A 26,432-nucleotide genomic window follows, 5' to 3' on the forward strand; every position below is an offset into this window, starting at 1 on the left:
GGCCCAGGCACTGGGGGCTGCCTCCATGGTGTCAGAACCAGCAGAGCTCCAGCTGTGGCAGGTGGAGGTCTCAGGGCCATCATGGTCACATTGATGGATTCAGGTGCTTAATCTGTAGCAGGAGATGGAAGACATCCTCTGAAGGCTCACAGAAGTAGGTACGGGGCAGACTTTCAGAAGGACTGAGATTACATTAGAGAAAAGATCATCCCCAGAGAAATATTACTAACACTATGTGCCATTGATCACTCTTCACGTGCCAGCCTGGACTAAGCCCTTTACATGCATTATATAATTGAATCGTTATTTTCTCAATTTGTGGGGAGGCGGTAAATGAGGCTTAGAAAAGTTAAGTGCTTTGCCTGATTACCCCCAACTGGGAAGTGATTATCCCTTGGTCCTTCTGTACAAAGTTCAACCATTTCACTGCATTCTACCTTATAAACGTTTCCCCCAGACCTGTACAGCTTATGGAAATCAAGTTACGCTCTACGTGGGAACTGAGGTTTGGGAAGGTGAGTAACTTGCCAGGGGTCCCATGGGCTTTTATGGAAGAACAGGGACCAGAATCGAGGTTTCTGACTTCCAGCCTACTGTTCTTCTGGCAATAACAGACTATTGGATTATAGACTCACATGTGAATAAAGCTTAGGAAATGAGATCAGCCTCGTCTACATGTGATAAAACAGACCACAGATACCCCCAGCCCTGTGACATCCGGTTACAAGTTTACCCTGAGATGAGAAGCAGCAAAGACCTGTATGTGATGTGTCCTCTGCTTTCCCATCCACCAGGCTCACACGTGTGACCCAGCAGCTGTGCCATGTGATACTCACCTGAGGGGGCTGATGCTCGCTCAGAGCTGCAAATATCCATGTGCGTAAGTTTGACAATATCATACTGAAAAAAACACAAGTAGGTTAAAGATGAATCCATACAACATGATATAACATATAACGTTGAAAAATGTAAAGCAACGCTATGTAGCTCTAAGAATCTGTGCATCTATAATTTAAGTATAAAGAAATGCCTAGAGATGAAAACCCTCACCTCGAAGAGGGTGGTTCTCTTGGGTGGAAGCTGATTGCAGGAATGGGAGCATAAAGGGACAAGATGGATAGAACAGTGCCTTGAAATCATGGCTGCAAATCTGATGAAGAATTTGGCTTTTTCTGGACAATTTTATCCAGGGTTCCAAGAGCCATTTTCAGTGTTGGGACCAGTAGGGGTGGGGAGAGGGGAGGAAAATCTTGGCCGTGACCCAGCTATGTCTAGAAAAACGGGAAATTTGCCCTGACAGTTTTTTCCTCTATTGTGCAAGGCAGGGCCAAGTGATGTCATTGGGACACGCAGATGTCTCTGACCTCTTCTTTGACTAGTGCCAAGAAAAATGATCTTTGCAATCGAGTGACGTTCCTTCCCCCAACCCAGATTCAGCCCTCTACCATTTCTATGCCTGTGGTCACAGGCCAGATTCCTGGAAACTCAAGAAACCTTTTTATTTAGAGAAATTGTGTCCTGTTGATTTCAGCAGTAAAATGGAATGCTGGCTTATCTCCAGGATATTATAAAGGCTGGTTTGCATCTCACTTCTGTTACCAGGGGGCACATACACACACATAGCAAATTAATTAATTCCTCCTTACCTTTTTAAACTCATTTGTTTATTCATTCATTTAAGGAGCAAATATTTGTTGAGTAACTACTCAGAGACCACAGAAACAGAGATTAAAGACACAGCTCCTGCCCTATAGGTCAGTATAGACAACAGAGATGCCAAAGTAGGGACCAGACAGCTATAGCTCAACATTGTGCAACCATGGTGATAAGAAGAGAGGAAGATGGGAGCCCAAGAAGGATCACCTGACATAGGAGGGCTGTTCTGGGAAAGTTTCAGAAAAAGGACCACATGAGATGTGTCTGAAGGAGGAGTGGGGGTTAGCCAGATGGAACACAGCAGCAGCAATTTTTGACAGAGAAGCAGGTGGGAAGCCAACGGGCTGGGAGAGAGCAAGGTGCATTCTGGGAACTGCCAGAGCCAGGTCTCAGCCAGGATGATGTGAGATGGGTCCTAATCAGGACCATGCTTGTCCTTAATTCCCCCAGGGAAGCATGCATACAACAAAAGCTCCTGTATATGTAACATAACATGTATGTTACATGCCGGGCATTGTACTTGCAGTTTACACATATTCATGTTAAATTTCTACAGAACTCCATTTTATAGGCAAGGAAGTGGTTTAGACAAGATTTGACCCTGGTTTGCCTGCCTTCCCGTATCTGCTCTTTACCCTGTTGCCACACGGGATTGTAAGGTCCACCCCGCCTACCGCACAGATACTGTGACGATCAGATGATAAACGGTGGGTGAAAACACTTGGAGAACTAGAACTATACAAACCTTTAAGAAGAAAACTAGGATTGGTAATAACGCACTGATAATTCACACTGTTTACAGCTGGTTTGAGGCCAGGGGTCTGAGGTAATAGAGAAAGGAAAGAGGCAGCTTCCATTAAAGTACATCTTCTTAAATGTCCCCAAAGCAGAGGCTGCCTCTGCTCTCGTTTACTTACATGCAAAATCATCTCTAGAGGATTTATTAGTTTGTGAGCTTTATCTTGGGGCATTCAAGCTAGTGTGATTTCCCATCTGGGCTTATTGTGTAGCAGTACTGATATCACCCGTAGTGAGGGGCAGGGGTGGAAATCTCAGGAATTGGAAGGGTGATTGGATATTGTTTGGATATTGTTTCAGCATAACATGGCCCGGAACTTACACTGGGAGCAAGACCGGCTTCGTAATTTGCAGGGTCTGATGCAAAATAAAAATGCAGGATCCCTTGTTCAAAAATTATTTGAATCTCAAGATAGAGACAGGAGAACATTCCATCACGTGTGTTGTCCTTCTGAGCCTGGGGTCCATGAAGCCATTCCCACTATAAATTATCAATTTCCCTCATAATCTGGTGAAGGGTGTTGGTAGACACTTATCCTTGTAGTGAAAATGATTTGTTTGGAGGCAGTTAGGATGGGCCAGTGATAAACAAGAAGAAAAGGGGCAACTTGTATGGGAATTTGAGAAACCTCACTCCCTCATTCTTCTTCTTTACTTTCAGGTTGCAAATTTTCCCTTCCCTCTACTAAGTAGATATGTTACCAGTCCCTTTGTTAATCCATTCCAATGACACACAGCTTTTATTGGAAGAACTTCCTAATGGCTAAACTAGATTAGTGCCACTGCAACAGAAGGTGAATCCTTTTTGTCTGGTTCTTAGAGGAAATCAAATAGCTACGTATTCTGTGCTTGGCTTTCAAAGTGTTCATAATCTGAACTTACCTTTCCCAATTTCTAGTTCTTGCAGGTGTGCATTTTGTCCCCCTGCCCAGGTGATTATGACTCTGTTTCTTGAATTTGTTTTTTTAATGCAACTTTGGTTTTGGTGCACTGTGCTTACCATGGGAGTGAGAAAACCATCCTCCCCACTAGGCTTCTCACACCCACCCACCCCCTTTACTGACCCAACACTTACCCAACCCAAAATTTATTATTTTCTGGGTGAATATGATCGCTCTGGTAACACAGTGAATTTGTTCAGTATGGTATCCATCCAACCCGTAGTTATTCGGCATTATTAAATGTCAGGAGCTGTGCTAGGTGTTATATAAGAAGTGATGAACAAAGGAAGTTTGAAACTTACATTCTATTGATGGCGACAGACGTAAAACAAATAGTCACAGGAATAAACATATAATGAAAATATACAGTAAGTGCAATGAGGGAAAAGAACAAAGTGCTGTGAACAAAGGTCAGTTGATAGTTTGACTGCATGGTCTAGGAAGCCCATTATTTATAGGAGATAATTTAGCCAAGACTTAAAAATAAGAAGGAACTAGCTAGGCAAAAATCTGGCATGGGAATAAAGAGTGGTCCAGGCAAAGTGTGATGATCCCAAGGTACGAATTTATTTTGTGAATCTGAGGATCTGAAAGAAAGTTAGAATGGCCAAAGCACTGAGAATTGGGGATCAAATTTAGAGAGGCAAGTAGGGTTCAGAGAACATAGGTGGAAACAATAGGATGTATGGGTGCTGAGTAATCAAAATAGTGGACTGTGCTGGTTATTAAGCTAATGTTTCTTAGCTCCAAAGCCACCCTTACACACTTGATTTTTTTTTTTTTTTAATACTAAGATGGAGACTCTTCAAAACCATATTTCTGCTTTGTCAGCTCCCAACCTGTTAGGCTCTGGCAAAAGGAGACATTAAAGGAATATTGGAAAGCTGGAGGGTAAGAAGAGACCTGTTCCTTCTTGTTCCTGCCAGCATTAATTTAGCAAAGGTTCTACATCTAGTTTGCGACAGTGAATTTCAGTTTGCAGTTTTCCTAACAATCTCAGATTCAGCTTCATTTCCACCTCACCCCCAGCCTGAGATACCAGCAACAGCTAGCTGGGGACTCCTCCTTAGAGGTCTAAGTCCCTGCTCCATGGAATATCCCATCCAAGTGTCTCATAATCTGAAACTTTTAGTAATTCCAACCATATCCTTGTACTTAGCCCTAGAGCAGTAGCTGTTTCCTTCACTTACAATCTTTGTGATGTCTCTGTGTTTCCTTTCCAGATTATCTAACATTTGGTTAATATTTTTCATATTAAATTCTTTCTGTTAAAATAACTAATGTGGTTTCTGTCTTTTGACTAGATCCTAACTGACACAGGTGAAGTTAGGAAAAGGAGACAAGAATGATTTTCATCTTTCTAACTTAAGCTGGGTGAATGAAAATGCCATTTATTATGATGGGAAGACTTGCATAAGAAAACTTTGATATGTGGGAAAAGCAAAGGTTCAGTTTTGGACATATGAAGTGTGAAATGCCTAGGAGACATCTAAGTGAACATGTCACATTAGCAGGTGAATAGACAAATTTAAATCCTGGATGTATGGCTGGTAGAAGCAGATGAACCTACATGGGAGACAGAAAGTTTGGAGAAAAACCAGGAAATTGTTATGGTCTGGAAGCCAAGAGAACAAGGTGTTATGAGAAAAAGATTAACAGAATAGATTTGGGAACCCAGAAATAAACTCTCACATTTATGGTAAGTTGGTTTTTAACAAGATTGCCAAAACTATTAACTCAATGGGGAAATAATAGGCTTTTCAACAAATAATGATGGGACTACTGGATATTTACCTGCAAAAAAATGGAGTTGGACCTCTATCTCACACCATATATACTAATTAACTCAAAATGGACCTAAATGCAAGAGTTAAGACTTAAAACTCTTAGAAGAAAACACAGGAGTAAATCTTTGTGACTTTGGATTAGACAATGGTTTCTTAAATATGACACCAAAAGTATAGGCAACAAAAGAAAAAAATAAATTGAACTTCATCAGAATTAACAACTTTTGTATTTGAAAGGACACCATGAGGAAAGTGAGAAAATAACCCACATACTGGAAGAAAATATTTGCAAGTCATATATCTATTAAGGACTTGTATCTAGAATATATAAATAACACAACTCAATCATAAAAAGACAAGTAACTCACTTTAAGAAATGGGCAAAGATTTCAATAGACATTTCTCCAAAGTAGATCTAAACTTGACCTATAAATGCATGAAAAATGCTTATTCGTCATCAGGGAAATGCCAATCAAAACCACAATGACATAAAACTTCATATCCACGAGGATGGCTATAACCAAAAAATGGAAAATGACAAGTGCTGGTGAGGATGTGGAGAAACTGGAACCTTTATTCATTGCCAGTGGGAACGTAAAATGGTACAACCACTTTGGAAAACAGTCTGGCAGTTCCTCAAAAGATAAAACATAGAGTTAGCATTTGACCCAGTAATTCCACGCCTAGGTATATACCCAGTAGAAATGAAAAGATAAATAAAACATGGTATGTCCACTCAATGGAATATTATCTGGCTATAAAAAGGAATGAAATACTGATATAAGCTACAGCATGGATAAACTTTGAAATCATGCTATGCAAAAGAAGCTAGTCACAAAAGATCACATATTGTACAATTTTATTTAAATGACCTGTCTGGAATAGATAAATCTATGGAGACAGGAAGTAGATTATTGGCTGCCTCAGGTTGGGAGGAGGGCTGGGGAGATTAGGGGGTGATGGCTAGAGTATAGGATTTCTTTTTGGGGTGACAAAAGTGTTTTAAAACTTGTGGTGATGGTTGCACAGATCTGTAAATATTCTAAAGAACATTGAATTATATGCTTTAAATGAACTATTTGTATGGTATGTAAATTGTATCTCAATAAAGCTGTTACAAAAATCAATATTCTCGCAGCAAAAAATAAATAAAAGATGGGATGGTGAATTGCAGAAAATGCTGCTCAAAGGGTAGAAAATAGTCAACATCTTTGGTAACCTGGAAGACAGTGGCCACTGGGACAACAGCAGGCTCAGTGAAGTGACAGACATGAAAATCAGTTTGGGGTAAACTGAAGAGTGAGGAAGTGGAAACAGTTTGTGGAAAGAGACTATTTCAAGTGGTTTTTCTGTGAAAAGGGTCAAAGAGATGCTTAACATCTGGAAGGAGCTATAAGGTCAAGAGTTTATTTTTCATTTTATCTTTAAGATGAGAGATACTAGAACATGTTTTCACACTGATGGAAGTGACCTGGTTGAGAGAGAAGTTGATGATGCAAGAGAAAGGGGATAAAGGACATAAAGGATTAAAGTCTGTAAGGGATAAGGCTAGAGGGATCCAGGCCACAAGCAAAGAGGTTGCCAGTGATAAAAGGAGGGTGCTTCGTTCATGTTAACAGAAGGGAAGAAAGGAAAGTTCAGCTCAATTGCAAATAGGTTTATAGATTTGGCGATGGGGATGTGAGGGAGTTCCTGAAGTATGAGGGGAGTCATCCAAAAGTAAGAACATTATGGAGAAGGCATGGAGGGATGGTCCATGTACGGTTTGAGGAGAGAGGAAAAGGTATGAACCCGTTCTTGGGGGAAGCTGGTAGAGCAAGCTCACAAGAGATGCCTCTTAGGGTTCCCATGCCATGATGAGCGTTTATTTGAGATTATGATCATGAGTTCAAAATGAGGCCAGTTGAACCTGGCCAGACCCCAAATGTTGGTCTGGGTTGAAAAGTTGGTGAAAATAATGATTTGGACTTGCCTAAGGTCATTTTCACTTCGTTTCATTATTTCCTCACCAAAAACGAAAAGTAAAGGAGACTTTTTAAAAGATAAACATTTTTTTAATGGGGAAAGTGATCATAGCTCCCTGGGGTTTCACAGAGATGAACTCAAAATTGAGGGGTACCCAGGAATCAAGATCCTCCAGGTAAGAGAATCCTTTCTCCCTTCTTTGGACTTGGAGAGACAGGTGGGGAGTGGTGGTGATGTCAGCCCATGTCACTGGAACCCAGATTCTGGGTTCTGAGCTCATAATTCCTTGCTGGGTCCAGTTACAAAACCAAGTTCTCCCATGTTTTATTTCTTGCCTCACCTTTGGGTCTACTTAATGTTTTATGGCATTAGACATGTCCCTACTGAAGTCCGGTCATGTGAATGTCTTCAGAAACACTCAGATGCCTAAGGACGACAGTGAGGGGAGAAGATGGTCACCAGGCTGACCTCTGTTGTTTTACTTTAAAAACACTTTAGCATAGGGCTTCCCTGGTGGCGCAGTGGTTGAGAATCTGCCTGCTAATGCAGGGGACACGGGTTCGAGCCCTCGTCTGGGAAGATCCCACATGCCGCGGAGCAACTAGGCCCGTGAGCCACAACTACTGAGCCTGCGCGTCTGGAGCCTGTGCTCCGCAACAAGAGAAGCCACGATAGTGAGAGGCCCGCACACCGCGATGAAGAGTGGCCCCCGCTTGCCGCAACTAGAGAAAGCCCTCGCACAGAAACAAAGACCCAACACAGCCAAAAATAAATAAGTAAATAAATAAATAAAAATTAAAAAAAAAAAAAACACTTTAGCATAAACAGTAAGATACATGTGCGTGTTCGTTGAAGCTACACTCTAGGACCGAGTGTCTCAAATGGAATCCTGTGGATGTGTTTAGCTAGTGATTTTGTGAGAGGTGGTGAATGCAGCAGTAACCACCATTCTCTGAACTTGGCATGCCATTGAATGCTGGTGTTCCTAGTGACCTAGCAGCCCTGGAAGAATTTCCTTCAGCCCTATTGTACGGCAGTAACAGTGGGGTTGTGTTTATTCGCTTGCGTCCATTCTTATTTTCTATGCAAATTGGAGAGGCTGTTGATAATTGGTTAGTGCCATATTGCATGTAGTGGAGGACCCTATACTGGAGGTATCAGCCTCTCCCTCAGGAATCACCTCTCCTACTCCCGATTGATGTACTGGAGCAAACAAATTGTACCCAGTGTAGAAACAGGAAATTGGATGGACTTTTCACTGCAAAGAAGGAATTGTTATGTGTTGCCACCCAGCTTCCCCTCCTGCCATCTTGCTGTTGTAAACACTGTGAGATGTGGATTATGCGGGTTAGAAGAGAATTTTATTGTGACATTTTTGTATTTTTTGCAATTTTGGTTCAGCTTTTCATCATGCACCCTGTGCTATAATTTATTGTGTGTATATTTTCAAACAACACGTCTGAGGTATCATGTGGTGATTTTTTGAAAATGACATGTGAGATGGAAGAGATTTCCAGATCTAGACCTACACAATTCCGATGAAGTGATGAAGTGATGACTTACAATCTTTTGAGTCATTTCATCGCATCAAAGGGCACAGAGGAAGTCTGTCTGTTCGTGTGTACAATGAAAACTGCTTATCAATGGATTTTACGGGTCATCCAAGGTGTCCCGGCCCATTTTGTGTTCTCTGTGGCAAAGAACTGATGAAGGCAGAAATGACTCTGGCAAAATTGAAAAATACTTTATGTGAAATCTGAAAAGTAAAGGTACTATTTAAACAGCCTTCAGAATCTCAAAACAAGCAGTGTAAGACATTCATGAAGAAAAATCTCTTTCAGTAAGATGGCTAAGAAAGCAGTTTTTTAGAAGCAGAACTTAATGCCTCCAAAAGGATGAATTATGCCTTTGCTGAGAACCAGCACATAAAATTATACTGAGTTAAATGCTAGGACAATTTACAGTGTAAGAAATGGAAAAGCTTCCAATCTCAGACAGTATGAGCGGTTGACATATTGGTGACAAGCTACTGGATGCTGAAAAGGTTTTGTATAATAAACTGATGAAAACAGCATCTTCATCTAGCTTGACACCAACTGTGTCATTCATAAGGTTTGTAAATAATGATGAAATTCAGGAAACCTTGTCAGATACAAAAACCTGATCAAAACAAGCCAAGGCCAGGATATATTTTCTGTTTTGTCTTCATATCTTGAAGCAAAGCATCTAATTTGGAAGAATTGTGTTAGAGTCTGTACTGAAAGTACCTTATTCATGGTTCACCCTGTGAGAGGTTTCCCTCTTTAGGAAAACAAGAATACCCTGACATCTTCATAACACATTGATTTGTTGGTAAACAGGTGCTTGGGTCAAAAACTACTGGAGGGGAAATGGAAAAAGTTTTGGATGATGATACAAATATGATTAGTTTGATTAGGCAAAGATCAATTCAATTGGAGATTTTTTTTAAAAAATGAGTGAAAACTCCAATAAAAAATGTATCTCCTACAAACAGAAATTTCACTAGTGTGTTTTAGGGGTAATCTGAAGAATACAGAAGACCATATTTTGCAGAATGCTTCGAAGATGAAGGATGGCTACTGACACTCGCCAAATTGGAAGATGTTTTTCATCATGTGAATCAGCTGAACAAATCTTTGAAAAACCCTGGAGATAATGTTTTCACTCCAAATTTTGGGATTTAGAAGAAAACTGAATTTTTGGAAAAATAATGTTGTAAAAGAAAATCTTGAGATATTTTCCTTGCTCCTTGGGCCTAAGGCTATCAACAAATGTCAATCTTGCTGAAAAGGACCTGGAAGAATGAAGAATAAAATTGACCCCTATTTTCCCTGTCTTAAACACAAGTGCATGACCAGGCGAGGGAGCATTTCTCTAACTCTTGCTGGGGTAAGGACACAGTTCTGAGGGAAGAAAGAATTCCGTGCATTGCAGCCCAATTGCATATTCTAGGTGAGGTTTCCTGATCTCTCCTTTTCTGTGTTAAGAAGTGTGTCACAGGGAAACAATGGATATTTTGCTGCAGTTTTCAACTCCTCAAATAGAAGAGCAAGCTTTGTCTTGTATCACAAGCACCAAGGGCAAAAAATCATTGCATTTCAGTTGAAAATGAAATTTGATTCGGCTCAGAATTGAATTTTCATGCAGCACCAAACAAACACAGGTTTCACTTTAAAGAAGTAAATTTCATTCTTTATTTTCAGTTTCAAAAATAACACGTTGTAAATGCATGTATAGGCCTAACAAAGAGACGAAAAAATCAACACATAACTTTGTAACTGCTGGGTCTGTATTTGAGCTTGACTGTATCACTCAGTATGAAAGTCTTTTTTTCAAAGTGTTACCTCAAATCATTTCTTAGCTATACTTTTTTTATAAATTTATTTTATTTATTTATATTTATTTTTGGCTGTGTTGGGTCTTCGTTTCTGTGCGAGGGCTTTCTCCAGTTGCGGCGAGCGGGGGCCACTCTTCATCGCGGTGCGCGGGCCTCTCATTATCGCGGCCTCTCTTGTTGCGGAGCACAGGTTCCAGACGCGCAGGCTCAGCAGTTGTGGCTCACGGGTCCAGCCACTCCGCGGCATGTGGGATCCTCCCAGACCAGGGCTCGAACCTGTGTCCCCTGCATTGGCAGGCAGATTTCCAACCACTGCGTCACCAGGGAAACCCTTGAGCTATACTTTTTATTCCTATTGCTTTGGTTTGTGGTTTCAGAAGCTTTGCTATTTATTGTTTGTCAATAAATGTTCATGCTGTAGATAACCTTTACTAAAGTAAATTGATAATCTTGGAATAAAATCTATCGAACCATCAAATTGAGAAAAATTAAATTCTATTTTGGATTAATTCATTAGATTTGCTTTATGAGGGTTTAATTTTTTTTGAAAAGGAAAGGAAGAGTTTCATTTTGAGAAAGGTTCAAAACTAAGCATAACTTGTGTGTCTTGCCTTTTTTTCCAGCAAAGATTGGTTAAAAAGTCATTTTTAGTTTTAAACAAGGGAAACAAATTTCCATGTGCATGTACCATATGACACATATATCATACCTCTTTCACATCTTGTATCCTGGAAATCATTTAAAGGGTTCCTCCAGATTCAAAAGATTGACAAAGTCTGCTCTGAGGGGGTAGTCAGTTGTCATCTTAGAAATTCACCTTTCAGAGGTGTCAAAAAGGCCACATTTCATAACATTAATTCCACAAGGAATTTCACTCTTTTTAATCCCTGATCAACACTAGGCTTTTTCTCTAATTAGCATAATAAATGTTAAGGACACATTTTTATTTGTAATTTTAGAGGCTTATGAATTAACATCATTGTTGGAAATGGGCTCTCAGTGGTGAGATCAGTGGTATTCAAGATATATGGTTGGCCTAAAATATTTTGGAGACATCACTAACACTTACAGGGGCGAAATATATCTCTAAGTGGACCTGGGTCTAGACATTGGTCAAAAGTTTTCGGATTGTGTGACAAACGTAAGGATGGCAGAATCCTGTTTCTTCAATGTTTTGTCTGCGTCAAGTTAGTTTCATGCAAGATGCAGACAGACCTTTAAAAGGTCAGAGAGCTGAACTTACAGAACTCTTCCCACCTGCTTGCTAATAAGTGATTGTATACAAAATGTCCACATGTGCTGAGGTCTTTGATCTGTGACCTGATTTTATTGTAACCAAGTGGTAGATTTGGGAGGAAGTAGCCAACACTCACCCACTTCAAACTTTCCCTACTACTGTTATCTATCAAAAATAACCAACAATTTTGCACGGTTACGTTTAGGTGAACATGGCTCTCTATTTGCAATAGTTGAGTTCATCAACGGATGGTGTTTTGCAAGGTCAGTGGGGCATAGGAAGAAAGGGCCATGAGATTTGAAGTGTTAGCAATGGGACTGATTGTGCTATGGATCTAGAGAATATAAATTAAAGGAGGGATGGGAAGCCAGGAGGGTGCTTACCTGCTGGGAAAATACAGTGGAATCAGGTGATTGATAAGGAGAAAAAATTGGTGTCATGTTCTCTTTAATGATTTTCCCATTCGGAAAAAAAAAAAAAAAAGAATTTCAGTAGTGTGACCCCAGATTAAACCTCAAGACTGTCCTAAATAAAGGGACCAGACCTTTGATGTAATCCTTTCCTGTTCATTATGGTAACTTGCTTATCCATCCTGCAAATAGGGATTCTCTGAAAAGAAATTGTAGTCTAAGGCCCATTTTTTTCCTTCATGGTTCCTTTTCTTCCATGCATAGATGGGAAGTACTAAGTGAATACAAAGATGTTTAGCAGAACTTTTTAGAAAATAAGATTTGATTTGAGATTTGCTATAAAAATTAATCATAGGAAAGTTTCCATGGAAATCAATTTTGGGTTAACTCTATTTTATTTTACATTGAAAATGGAAATCCACACAGCTTATCATCCACATTAATGTGACTTTATTATTCCAATCTTTTCATTTACATAATTTTGCTATTCCGGGAAACTCTCACTCAGAAAAATAAAAGTTGAAATAAACTTATTGCTCATTTCAAGAATTTCCATAGACTACTCTTAGAAAACATTGGACTACAGTTTATACCCCAAGACTATTTGAACCTCTTGCCTGGAAATTCTTGCATTGCTATAATCTCCAATCCTGGACTATCATGTCTTGGTTTTTGCGTACTCCTAATTAAGCCCCACATTGAAAGATCTACCTTCATTCAGACTTCAAAATCTCAGAAATGTCCCAAGTGCCTCTTCTGAGATGCTAAGACTGTAGTAAGAATAAATATAAGTATAAACATTTATACTAATGTTCATTTTTTTACATCGGATTATCATTTTCCTCTCTGTAAAACCATAAGCTTTTATTGGCCATTAGTAACCATTGTGGCTGAGCACTTTCTAAGCACTGAGTTCTCAAAACATTATGTGATAGGTACTATTACTATACCCATTTCACAGAAAGGGAAGATGAGGCTTAAAAGGATCAAATATCTAAAATAGATAACCAACAAGGACCTACTGTATAGCACAGGGAATGCTGCTCAATATTCTGTATTAACCTAAATGGAAAAAGAATTTGAAAAAGAATAGATACATGTATATATATAACTGAATCACTTTGCTGTACACCTGAAACTAACACGACAATGAAAATCAACTATACTCCAATATAAAATAAAAGTTAAAAAAAAAAGGATCAAATATCCATTCATCTGGTGATGGGCACTTAGGTTGCTTCCATATTTTGGCTATTGTGAATAATGCTGCTGTGAACATTGGGGTACAAGCATCTTTTTGAATTAGTGTTTTCGTTTTCTTTGGCTATATACCCAGGAGTGGAATTGCTGGGTCATATGGTAGTTTTATTTTTAGTTTTTTGAGGAACCTCCGTACTGTTTTCCATAGTGGCTACACCAATTTACATCCCCACCAACAGTGTAGGAGGGTTTCCTTTTCTCCACATCCTCACCAGCATTCATTATTTGTAGTCTTTCTGATGATGGCCATTCTGGCAGGTGTGAGGCAATGTCTCACAGTAGTTTTGATTTGTATTTCTCTGATGATTAGTGATGCTGAACATTTTTTCATATGCCTGTTGGCCATCTATACATCTTCTTTGGGAAGATGTCTATTCAGCTCTATTTTTAAATTGGGTTCTTTGTTTTTTTGATACTGAGTTGTATGAGCTATTTATAAAATTTAGCTATTAACCCCTTATTGGTCATATCATTTGCAAATATTTTTTCCCGTTCAGTAGGTAGTCTTTTCCTTTTGTTGATAGTTTCCTTTGATGCAGATAAATGGATAAAGAAGATGTGATACAATGGAATATTACTCAGCCATCACAAAGAATGAAATGGCTGAGTAATATTTGCAAAAACATAGATGAACCTAGAGAGTATTATACTTATTGAAATAAGTCAAACAGAGAAAGACAAATACTCTAAGTTATCACTTATATGTGAAGTCTAAAAAATAAAACAAACACATGTATATAACAGAACAGAAACAGACTCATAGATTTAGAGAACAAACTAGTGGTTACCAGTAGGGAGAAGGAAGCGGGGAGCAGTGAGATGGGGGTATGGAATTAAGAGACACAACTACTGTGTATAAAAGAAATAAGCAACATGGATATATTGTACAGCACAGGGAACTATAGCTATTATTTGGTAATAACTTTAAATGGAGTATAATCTATGCAAATATTGAATCACTATGTTATATACCTGAAACTATACTGTAAATCAACTATACCTCAATATTAAAAAAGAAATATTTTTTTAAAAAGGATCAAATAATTTCCCTAAGGTTATACAACTAAGAAGGAGAAGGGCTAGGATCTGAACCCTGGTGATTTATCCTTAGCGCCTACCTTTGAAACCACGAAAGTCTTCTTTCTAATCCTTTAAGACATGGATGGTTATCAACCATGGGAGGTACATTTTGCTTATGTCTCTTCTTCTAATCTATACCGGAAGAAGACCTAATATAATATCCAGTGTCCTGACCTGGTCCAAATGCTCACTGCTGTAAAGCTGAAAATGGATCCAACGCTGTGTCAGAGAGTTAATTCCCAAGGGCTGTGAGTCATCCACTCTCCTTTTAGAGCATGCAATCACTAGGAGGGAAAAGAGAGAGACCTTTACCATGATGTAGTCTGTCATTAGGGATGAGCTTGTGTTGATTTCAAGCAATTTACAAAGGGATTTGTACACCTCATTTCAAGTGTTTCACCAAGATATTGACTCATTGCTGCAGTCTGTAGAATTACTCACGTTAATCTAGAAAGTGATGACAAAATGCTTAGTAATGATGTCTAACTGGGGCATTTCTAGGGAACTTTGCTGTTTAATAAGGAGATAATGATAAGAGTGTGGAGAGAACAAGGGTATAAAAGGTGTTTGCGTGTCAATGTGTTTATGCCTAGTTCAATATGGTGGCTTTTTAAGCCAACTATTCAAATAAATTGCCATCATTATGGTACATGAAGTTAAGAGGGATCATCATTCACTAACTAACTGTATTTTAACATATACTTAGGAATAACCAACTATTGATGCCAGGGCATAATAAAAGGTGCCCAGGGAGCAACAGCACTGAGTACAAAGGATGTGGTCTGGGGCTTCCCTGGTGGCGCAGTGGTTGAGAGTCTGCCTGCCAATGCAGGGGACACGGGTTCGAGCCCTCGTCTGGGAAGATCCCACATGCCGCGGAGCAACTAGGCCCGTGAGCCACAACTACTGAGCCTGCGCGTCTGGAGCCTGTGCTCCGCAACAAGAGAGGCCGCGATAGTGAGAGGCCCGAACACCGCGATGAAGAGTGGCCCCCGTTTGCTGCAGCTAGAGAAAGCCCTCGCACAGAAACGAAGACCCAACACAGCCAAATATAAATAAATAAATAAATAAATAAACTTCTAAAAAAAAAAGGATGTGGTCTGTGACCACTACTTGGGCTCCACTTACACACCATCTTTCCCCGTGGAGTAATAGGCTTGGAAATTTCCCTCTTCTTACATATGAAACACCGAACCATTAAATTGCAAAAACAATTCTGAATTTATTATTTCTAGTAGCAAGCCCTTTGAACACAAATGAAGAGTTTATCCTCTGATTGTGGTTGTACTATTTTTTCCCCCAAAGAGCATATTCAAATTTACATTTCAGTTTGGATGCTTTTAGTTGAAAGTAGTACATGGAAAAGCAAAAACCCAGAGTGTCGTAAACTAAAAGGGAGATTTATTGGCTAGAGGCAGCGCAGGCTCAACTGTCCAATCAGAGCTCTGGTTCTAGTTCCAGATGTTTCTCTCCACTCTGTCTTGCTCTGTATATCAGTTCATCCTCAGCCTGATTGCTCTCACGGGAGGGAGCTGGTAACAATTACAGCTGAGCCACACTGTTGCCCGAGACTGGGGCCGAGAGAATGGTCACGTCCCAGGTCTCCAGCGAGCTCCTGGGATGGGCCTCCAAGTGAGTGTCCTAGGCTTTGTGCTGGAAAGAATTCAAGAGCAAGCCCTAGTAAAGTGAAAGCAGGTTTATTTAGAGAGATGCACATTCCATAGATAGAATGTGAACCCTCTCAGAAAGTGAGAGGGGCTCCAGTATATGGGGTGGTTAGTTTTTATGGGCTGGGTGATTTCATAGGCTAGCAAGTGAGAGGATTACTCCAACTATTTTGAGGATGGGGCGGGGATTTCCAGGAATTGGGCCACTGCCCACTTTTTGGCCTTTTATAATCAGCCTCGGAACTGTCATGGTGCCTGAGGGCGTGTCATTTAGCTAATGTATTAAAATGAGGGTATAATGAGGCTCAAGGTCCACTGCAAGTTGAGTCTTCTGCCATCTTGGACCTAGTTGGTTCTAACCAGTTTATGTCATATCCAACGGCTGTCATTCTTTTAAAGGTTGTATGCTGCCCCCGTCCCTCCTGTCTCAACATCACTCCTGCACAGATAGTGGTGATCTCTCACCACTGTTCAGCAGAAGTAGTGAGCCACTCACAAATTGGCCCACGCTTGTGAACCCATGTGGCTATGGGCATGATGTGTGCCCTCTGGCTAAGGCCTGGGGTGCTCGAACCAAGAGCGCAGAGACTTTCTTCACCAGCTCAGATCCACCAACCTCCCCATCACCAGCCCCCCTGCCCCCATAAGCTGAGAATGGGGTCAGACACTCAAACCGTCTGGATACTACACACAGAGGGAGGGTCGTGTGGAAGTCGTGGAGACAAGTTCAGCCTCTACTGCCGTCTACACCAGTAACCTATTCACCATGTTGGCAAAAGCCATATATGATAGTTGTGTGGGGACACAGAGCTCCAGACTAGCTCCATCAATCTTACCCTTGACAAAGGCCCTCTTCTTGACTAATCACATTGACCAACCATCTTCCCTCTTTTTGTAAATTTCCGCTTCCCTAACACTGCTCCAACCCCAATCCTCCCCCCCTCTACTCCTGCATTCTCCTTTAAAATGCCCAGTCATCTCTGCACAGATGGAAGATAAACATCAGTATATGCTGGACTCACTTCTCTATTGCAACAGACCAAATAAGATTTGTTTTCATCACCTTTATGTACTGTCCAGGCATTTATCTTGGATGCCATGTTCTTCAAGAATGACTTCCAAATCCTTACTCCTTCCCTGTCCTCCCTTTATTGTAATTTCTCTGGGTTTATATAACACAGATTTTTATAGTGATACTTATTATTTTGTACTTCAAAGAATTGCTGAGGTCTATTGATACCTTGGAAAAGTAACTGGCTACAGATCAGAGATATAATTGGAATTTGTTGGGTTTATAAGTCATGACACTGTGGTTGTGAATAAATACACAACATATGTGTAACATACCTAATTTTATAATTTAAAATGATCACTTAAAAATGATCCATAAAGGCTTTCACATCCTTCATCCTTGATTTATGGGTTTACTTTTAGATCACCAAATCCTATTGAAACACATCTCCTGAGGTTTTCCTGGAGACGGGAGAATGGCTTTTCGCTGGAGAAGAAGTGGGGTGAAACTCTTTTCCTTTTAATGGCTTCAGGAAGTTGTAAAGTTTAATATATTAAGGAGTCCCTAGGCAGGTAACTTATGAAATGTTTGCATCAATTAATTCATTTATTCTGTCAATGCTTTTCAGCTAAATGCTACCAAAAACACACCAGTAGTTAAACAAGTTGGACTAATTACTTATTGCATCAAGTGAGGACACACATTATGCAGGAAAATGGGGTGTTCCAGTAAGAAGGTATTAAAAAGAACAAATTATAGGATTAGGATGAGTTGGGGGAGGATCTAAGGAAATAGAGGTTTTCTCTAGATTGAATAATGTCTATGAGTATCTCAATAAATCTTTGAAGAAAGGGAGGGGAGAGTGAAATGAGAATAAAACTGTAATTGGTAAAGAAGTAGCATCACCCATTTCAACCAAGAGATGGGGCAGGGGTGTTTTGGTATTTGTAAATGGCATAATGACCTTGTTTTTTTCTGTGCTTAGACAAAATTATGAAGTTGCTTCATCTCATTTTATCATGGTCTCAGAGTAGCCTTGTTTGAGGTTGGTATTCTGTGAGATTGTTTATGTTTAGTAGGATAATAACACGGCCTAGATGTTCAGAAGTGTCAGGACAGCTACTAAATGTCAGGGGCTGTTCTTTTTTCCTTTCTCAACTCATTCAACATTTTTAAGTGCTTGTTGTTTGCTGGGATATCATTACAAATTAGAGATGGTTCTTGTCATCAAGGAACTTACAATGTAGTGAAAAAACAGATAAGAAATAGACAGTTGGCATTTATTCAGTTAACAAATATGGATTGCATGCCTGATGTGTGTCAGTCCCTGTTTTGGGCGTGGAATATATTAGTGAAAAAATAGTAGAGATCTCTGCTCTCGTGGTGTCCTCATTCTAGCAGGGGAAGACAATAAAATGAAGAAGTATGCTATTGATTTTTTTCAAAGGTAATTATAGGAAAAAGGAAAAGTAGACAGGGTTAGAGGATTGAGACCAGTGAGAAGGTAGACTGTGGTATTAAATTGGATGAGAAAGAGAACGTGCTAGGGACTTCCCTGGTGGTCCAGTGGTTAAGACTCAGCACTTCCAGTGCAGGGGGCGTGGGTTCGATCCCTGGTTGGTGAACTAAGATCCTGCGTGCCGCACGGTGTGGCCAAAAAATAAATAAACAAATGGAGAAAGAATGTGCTGTGTTAGAAGAACATGGAACCATTAGGTAAGGGAAATATATGACCACTCAGGCATAATTTCAGGATATTTTACTCATTTTTCTTTGACGATCTATGAACCAGAGAAAAGTAAGATTTGGGTTGTTTTATTTATTTTAAACTGGAGGTCAAGTTGGGTATATTGAATCAACATGGCTTTATAGAAATATTACCTGTGCTTATTACAGAAATGGAAAATAATTTTGAGCGTGTTTCTCATTTATCTACATTTCACAAAAATTTAAAACTGCAAACACACTTTCATACCACAGAAGGGGAGGAAGAGACTCCATTGGTCTCTATTTGTTTATTTACTGTAACTCCAGTTGACCCTTTTTAAAAGTTATGGATGTTGGACTTTGAAATGGATGGGAATATTTCCACCAAACTCACCTAGTTCTTTGCCAGCTTTAATGTCTATTTCTTAAACTAGCAGAGTGTTGCGTTTTCTTTTTCGTTCACCTACTATCTTCCTATCAATGAAGACTTTTTCTTCTATCAGGACGTCTCTGGAGTGAGGAATGAGCCAATTTTATGTTTTTCTTAGGAGTGCAGTGGGTCATGGAAGGGAAGTCTGGGGAGACAGAACCCCAATCAAGATGCATACACATATGAAAGAGGTACTGGAAAGGTCGTCTTCCACAAGCCAAGAAGAGGAGTCTTCTACTTGCTCATTGTTTTCCTCCCTGCATTCACTTCAGTTTTTAAGGAGGTTTCTTGGGGATGACAGCTACTCGACTTTGTTTTCTTCTCCTGATTGGTGTCTCTGTGTCTTTGAGACGTTGCTTGTTTTTTAGATTTCATCACAAACAGACCTAGCCCCGGTGAAATAGTGATGAGGTGAATTCTGTCTTCTGTCTTCCTAGTTTCAATGCTCTTTCCTTAAGGATCAGTCTCGGGACTTCCCTGGTGGTGCAGTGGTTAACACTCCACCCTCCCGATGCAGGGGGCCTGGGTTCTATCCCAGGTCAGGGAACTAGATCCCACATGCATGCCGCAACTCACAGTGTGCATGCCGCAACTAACATTTCACGTGCCACAACTAAGGAGCCTATGTGTGGCAACTAAAGGAGCCCACCTGTTGCAACTAAGACCTAGTACAACCAAATAAATAAATATTAAAAAAAAAAAGAATCAGAGTGTCAAATCAGGAAGAGACATTAAAGGTCTTCTGGTCTACCCTTCCTGTCTACACCCAAGACCCAAACTAGCATTCTATGTTGAAATGCCCCCAATGAAAGGAAATTAATTTCTACACAAGGTAGCTCATTATTTCTTGCCACGACTTTGATTTTTTGTTTGTGTAGCTTCTACCCATTAATTGCAGCTCTAGCACTTGGGGGTATGAAGAAAAAAAATTCGCTATTTTGGACAACAATCTTTTAAATAATTTAAGACTCTTTTGATGTGTTTCTTTAATTCTTTACCTTTAATTTTCTTCCCTCCAGGGTAAACATTACCAGTTCTGCTTTTTTTTTTTTTTTTTTAATCTTCTTACAGCTCTCAAATGTACTCCAGTGCTTCACAAACTTGAGAAAATGTAGATCCCTTAAAAGAAAACACAATACATTATATACTGTTGACTTAAATTAGTTTTAATTTAAACCCATGTAAATATAAAAATATAAATGGGTATAAAGCGCTTATGTTAACGATTCTTAAACATGCAACTTGGAATTTAAAAATAAGGAAAAGTGTAAAACTGATAAAAATTAGCAACATTGACAAAACGTGACAGATTAAACTTGTATTTTACTGAAACCAAATTGTTTTCAATATGAAGATGATAATGCTGTGATGCAAATTCTTTTGTTTCAGCATGTATATATACCTTGATGCCTTGTGATAACACAATTCTCCTACCACTTTCTCTGTATATAAAATAAGGATACAAAAAAAATTGGTCTCACAGGATTACCGTAAGAATTGTACAAAATTATGTATGTTAACAGTCCTTGGTGCAGAACAGTCAAAAATGGCAGGTATTATTATTACTATAATTGTTATTGCTGGTGCTAAGTGTAAACTGGTGTGTAATAGCTGCTTACAGATTTGAATGGAACATAATAGAACGCTGACTGATAAACATCTTCCAAATTTAGGGCTCGTTTCCATTCCCCAACATGGCTTTTGAAATTTGCTCTTAATTTCTAAATTAAACAGACTTGCCAGATGCTTGCTGGAAAGTGGGTCATCTCTGGCAAGCAATGCCAGGGGAGAGTCACAATAACATATAGAGGATATTCCTTGCTACATTTCACTCAGTGAGCTACGGTCCTTGTATCAAAGAGCTGAAATGTTATGTCGGAATCACGAAAATGTTATTGACCTGTCTTCATTACCTCGGCTGCCCCTGAGATGGATTAAGTTTTGATTTTCTCTGTCTTTGGATATAATAAATGGCAGTTCCCTGAAGGTTAATGAATTGCTCACAGAGTTTTGGTGCAGCGAAACTCTGCAAACCCTTCTTTCCATCTATACCACAACAAAGAGTAGATGTATAACTTCACTTTGGATCCTGAAAATATATTACCTTCCTACTGACATGCACCAAAACCTGACTTTAATCACATTGTAAGTCAAAGAACAAAATGAAATGGACAAATATGTTAATTGTTACTTTTAAAGACCTTATCAAAATAGAGGTCATCTCCTTGAATTCATTTGTCTTTTGGATGATGATACTTTGAGTGATAAAGTAATATGAAACTTTATGCTCAGGCTTTTCCTATGGGGCAATGGGATATTTTGAATGAACACCATCCCTGAGCTGGGTCTTTGTGCCTGGATGCCCCAGTTTAGCTATCATATTAGATAAGACTTGACTAATGCAAAAATATTCACAGTTGTATTATCAGTTCAAGTTGCTAGGTTTTCAGAATATGTGTTATAGAGACACACTGAAGAAAACACACACACACACACACACACACACACACACACACACACACACACCCCACATGGCTTTCTGCTGTGTAGCTAAAATGAAACTAAAAGACCTTGGTTGTTTTGAATCAAGTTTTCTTGCAGTAATTTCCAGTAATTGTTTTTTTTTTAATGTCTCTTCCAAGTCAGGAGAACAGGAGAAGACCTGTTTTGCTCTGGTCCATACTTTTGGAAGTCATACTACTAGATATTTTATTCTGGACTATTTGAATTTGCAATTTCCAAACTAAGTAATAAGGGCTACATGAAAACTTTCCAGGTTGTACATGGACCAGGTAGTTTTTAAAAAATCAACTTCCAGATATTTGACTTCCATGTATCTGTTTTCCTAAAAACCATCTGTATGACAGTGCTCTTGGGGCAACTTCTGAAGCTCTTCTCCTTGGCCTTATCCCCTTCACAATTCTTCTCTTACTTTATCAGAGACACCTCTCACCCACCTGGGATCTTAATATGATGTGTTCCCCTGGGGTCCAAAATCTCCTATGCCTTCAATCAAACGGTCACTTAAAATACTGGTGTCTGGTGTCATCTCTTAATCGAGGCATCATAAACCCATGGGGGTGGCCCCTGTGGGTGAAGCCAGGCATTAGAATGATGATATTTTGGTCTGAAGGATATTCAGAACCCACATGTATCATAAAAAATGGGGTTGCCCCAGCGGTGACACTTTTTTAATATTATTACTTCACCTTTTCCATTCCCTGAACATTGTCAAAGAATGCATCACTTCGGACGGAAAATTCGAAAAGAATGAAGTGGAGAATCTGATATGTCTGAAGTAGAGAACAACGGTGAAAATACTGTGGGTAGCAGCACGTCAGTTCAATCTGGGGGAAAGCTCTGGGCAGACATTTTTGCCTCCCTTACCTGTCCATTCCTCCATCTGTTTATCTTAAAATATTAGAATTTCAAAATTTGGTAAAAGGCTACTCTGCACACCAGCTCTGCATGTTCACCGTTCTCAGTAATGAGTCAATGCTTGTAAAGAACCTCATTCATCCCTGTCTCAGTCTGAGTCTCAGTTGCATGTTTTGTGTGATTTCAGGGAAGAAGGAAGCGGTTCCATATTTATTTTTTAAAGAGCATCTCTTTAGGAAAAATATCTTCATTTTCTATGCTGTATAACAAATTGCTGTAAAACTTACTAGCTTAAAACAACACAAATTTGTTGTCTTACAGTGTCCCTGGGTCAGGAGGATGGGTACAACTTAACTGGGCTCTTTGCTTTGGGTCCCACCAGGCTGAAATGAAGGTGTTGGCTGGGGCTGCTACTCTCACCTGAGGTTTAGAGTCGTCCTAGCAGCTCACTGGTTGTTGGGAAAATTCCTTGCCTTATGGTGGTTTGACTGGGGTCCCCTTATCCTGCTAGCTGTTACCAGGGACCACTCTCAGCCCCCAGAGGCCACCCACAGTTCCTTGTCATGTGGCCCCAATAGGTAGCTCTAGTTCACAACATGGACATTTATTTGCTTCCCCCCCAGGCCAGCAAGATCATAGTTACTGCTGCTTCCTTTCTCTGTAAGTGTCCCTGATTAGATTACCCCCCCCTTTTGTTGAACTCAAGGTGAGCTGATTTGTAACCGAATCATGGGAGCATATCAGCTCATATTCACAGTTCGAGCCCACAAGCAAGGAGAGGGCGTTATGCAAGGTGTGTACAACACGGGATGGTATCTTGGGGACCATGTCAGATTTCTGCCAACCACAGCCCGCCTCTGTCTCTCCATCACTTACGTCCCTCCCAAATGTAAACTATGAATATATCTACACCCTCTGAAAGTTCCCAAGAGTCTCATCCCACTACAGCAACAATTCAAAGTCTAAAATCTCATCTAAATGTCATCATCTCAAATCCAGAATCTAAATCAGCGCCAGGTAGGAATGAGGCTACTAGATGAAATTCATTGAGCATGGCTGCTGGGCCACAATGTCTCGCCATCTGTGGATACTCGAAACCAACGACACAAACCATTTGCTCCCAACATACAATGGTGGGACAGGCACAGAATAACAGATGCAGATATCGTGGTTCAAAAAATGGGAAAATGGAAGGTAAAAACCTACCTATCTCTTAAAGGCAGTTCTGAAATCCAGCTGAGCAAATGGGAATTTCCTGATTAGATTTCAAGGCCTGGGAATAATTCTCCCCGGTTCATGGATTCACCTTCTGGGCTCTTGGTTCCACCCCCTGAATCATCCTTACTTTTCTACGAAAGGTGGCTCCTGTTTGCAGCTGAGTAGTTTTATTAGCCTGCTTCCTGCCAGAGAACCTGGGGAGTGCCACAGCCTCATTTTATTCCCTGCTATCTTTGTCCCTTTTAGCCCAAGCTGGCAACGTTTCTGCTGAAACAATTTTCTTAAGAAGTTTGTGGATCTTCCGTGAATTTTACTGGATTCCATTCTGCTTGATAAAAGCCACACCTACCAATGTTTTCAGGATAATCATTTCAGTCTCTTAGGTGGCTGGTGAGATGGCAGAAGGACATCACCCTAAAGCATCCTAGAGGCCCTCTGGTTTGATCGAAGCACACCTTGTCTCTTGAAACGGTCCTTTGTGTGATTGAATACACTAACCTTTTAATCTTGCTGAGGTTTATTTACTCCTCAGCTGATGGACATTTGGGTTGTTTCCAGTTTTGGGCTATTATGAATAAAGCTTCTATAAACACTTGTTTACAAGTCTTTGTGTGGGCATATGTTTTCATTTCTCTTGAGTAAATACATAGGGGCAGAATTGCTGGGTAATAGGGTAGAAACATGACAAGAAACTGCTAAACATTTTCCAAAGAAGTTGTACCATTTTACACACCTACCAGCAATACATGCAGTTTCTGATTGCCCGGTATATTGAATTTTAGCCATTTTCAGTGGGTGTCTAGTAATATCTCTTCATGACTTTAATTTGCACTTCCCCAATGACAACATGGTGAGCATTTTTCATACGCTTACTGGCTATTCATACAAATTCCTTTGCGAGGTGTCCCTTCACATTGCTTTGCCCATGTTTTTATGAGATGGTCTTTTAATAATTGAATTAGAGGGATTCTTTACATATTCTGGATAGAGGCTCTTTTCCAGATATAAGTATTACAAATACTCCCAGTCTGTGACTTGCCCTTTTGTATTCTTATCTGTGTTTTTAATAAGTTTTAAATTTTGATGAAATATAATTAATCAATATTTCTTTGATACTTAGTAATTTCTGGGTCCTGTCTAATAAATATTACTTTTTCCCCAGGTCATGAGATAGTCTCTGATGACTCTTCTAGAAGTTTTATAGTTGTAATTTTTACAGTTAGTTCTCTAATCCACCTTGGATGAACTTAGCGTGCAGAGTGAGGTAGGTATCAAGATAAATTTTATTCCATGTGGATACCCAATTGCTTCAAGACGATTTGTTAAAAGACCTACTTTTCAATCTGTCCTGAGCCTATTGATGGTAGTGCCCTTGGCTAGGAAGGCCTATGGTGCTCACCCAGCACATGTTACACATAGGGAGCTCCACTGACATTTCTTCCACTGGGGCCACTATTTATGGCTGGGCCAACTCTTGAGGTTTTTATGATCAAAGGATGCACTTCAGCAAGAAACTATTAGGGGGCTTTGAGCAACAAGATATACTACTCACAGGTCCTAGAGGGTATAGGTCATGCTGGAGAGACCACACAGTGAGGTCACAGGCAGAGACAGTGTGGACCTGGGACTCTGCCTTTATTAGGGTCAAAAAGTTGGGTGTCTAGGGTTTGGGGGTTCATTCTTTATTGGCTAATTTAAAGCATGAAAGTGGGAATTAGGGTGTGAGAAGGGAGAAGTAGGGTCACTCAAGTGGTCAGTTATCTAGGTCTTTCTGAAAGAGGGAACATCTTGGGGGAGAGCAGTCTAGTTCCTTATCTGGTTGTTTTGCCAGTAGCTGTGTCATACAGCTGGCAATATGTTTATTCACGATGGATGTCTTTTGAAATGGATGCTTTGGCAGTCAAAAGCTTAATGTCAGGCACTTACACTACACTCATATTTTCCCTTAAGTTGCTTTAGTGTTGATGCAAGAGGGAGGAGATATGGGGATATATGTATACGTATAGCTGATTAACTTTGTTATAGAGCAGAAACTAGCACACTACTGTAGAGCAATTATACTCCAATAAAGATGTTAAAAAAAAAGAAAAACAAAACAAAAAAATTAAAATATATTTATAGGAAGCAAGATGATTTTTAATATATAAGTGTAAAAGCCAAAATGTGAAATGGATTTGGGGCAACCAAGAAGAATTTAATTGTTCATATGAGGTAACAAGAGAAAGACTTTCTGTGAGCTGATCATTATAAATCCATTATAAGTTAAAAGAGTAGAAAAGATTAACTTAAGGATTTGTGGGGCCATTTCTCAAATTAAAAAAAAAATTGCTTTAGTGTCTCTGTTGAAAATCAATTGACTATATAGGGTTGGGTGTAATTCTGGACTCTCTACTCTGCTTCATTGACCTGTTTGTCTATACTCATGTCAATATCCAGTCTCTTGTCTGTTGTTGCTCTATAAAGAATTAAAGCAAGAAAGGTAGATTCTCTAACTCTATTATTCTTTTTCAAGATTGTTTTCCCTATTA

At 39.7% G+C, this 26,432-nt stretch overlaps 1 long non-coding RNA gene across 1 annotated transcript; it reads right to left on the reverse strand.

Annotated features, from left to right (window-relative positions):
• LOC309626471 lies at positions 1–26,432 on the reverse strand. Its single transcript, XR_014243215.1, has 3 exons — positions 14,531–26,432; positions 837–900; positions 1–112 (listed from the first exon to the last, which is right to left on the reverse strand). It is a non-coding gene; the product is annotated as an uncharacterized lncRNA (long non-coding RNA).

Source organism: Balaenoptera borealis, assembly GCF_965194805.1.
Source record: "Balaenoptera borealis genome assembly, chromosome: 3".
In the NCBI taxonomy this organism is placed as follows: Eukaryota; Metazoa; Chordata; class Mammalia; order Artiodactyla; family Balaenopteridae; genus Balaenoptera; species Balaenoptera borealis.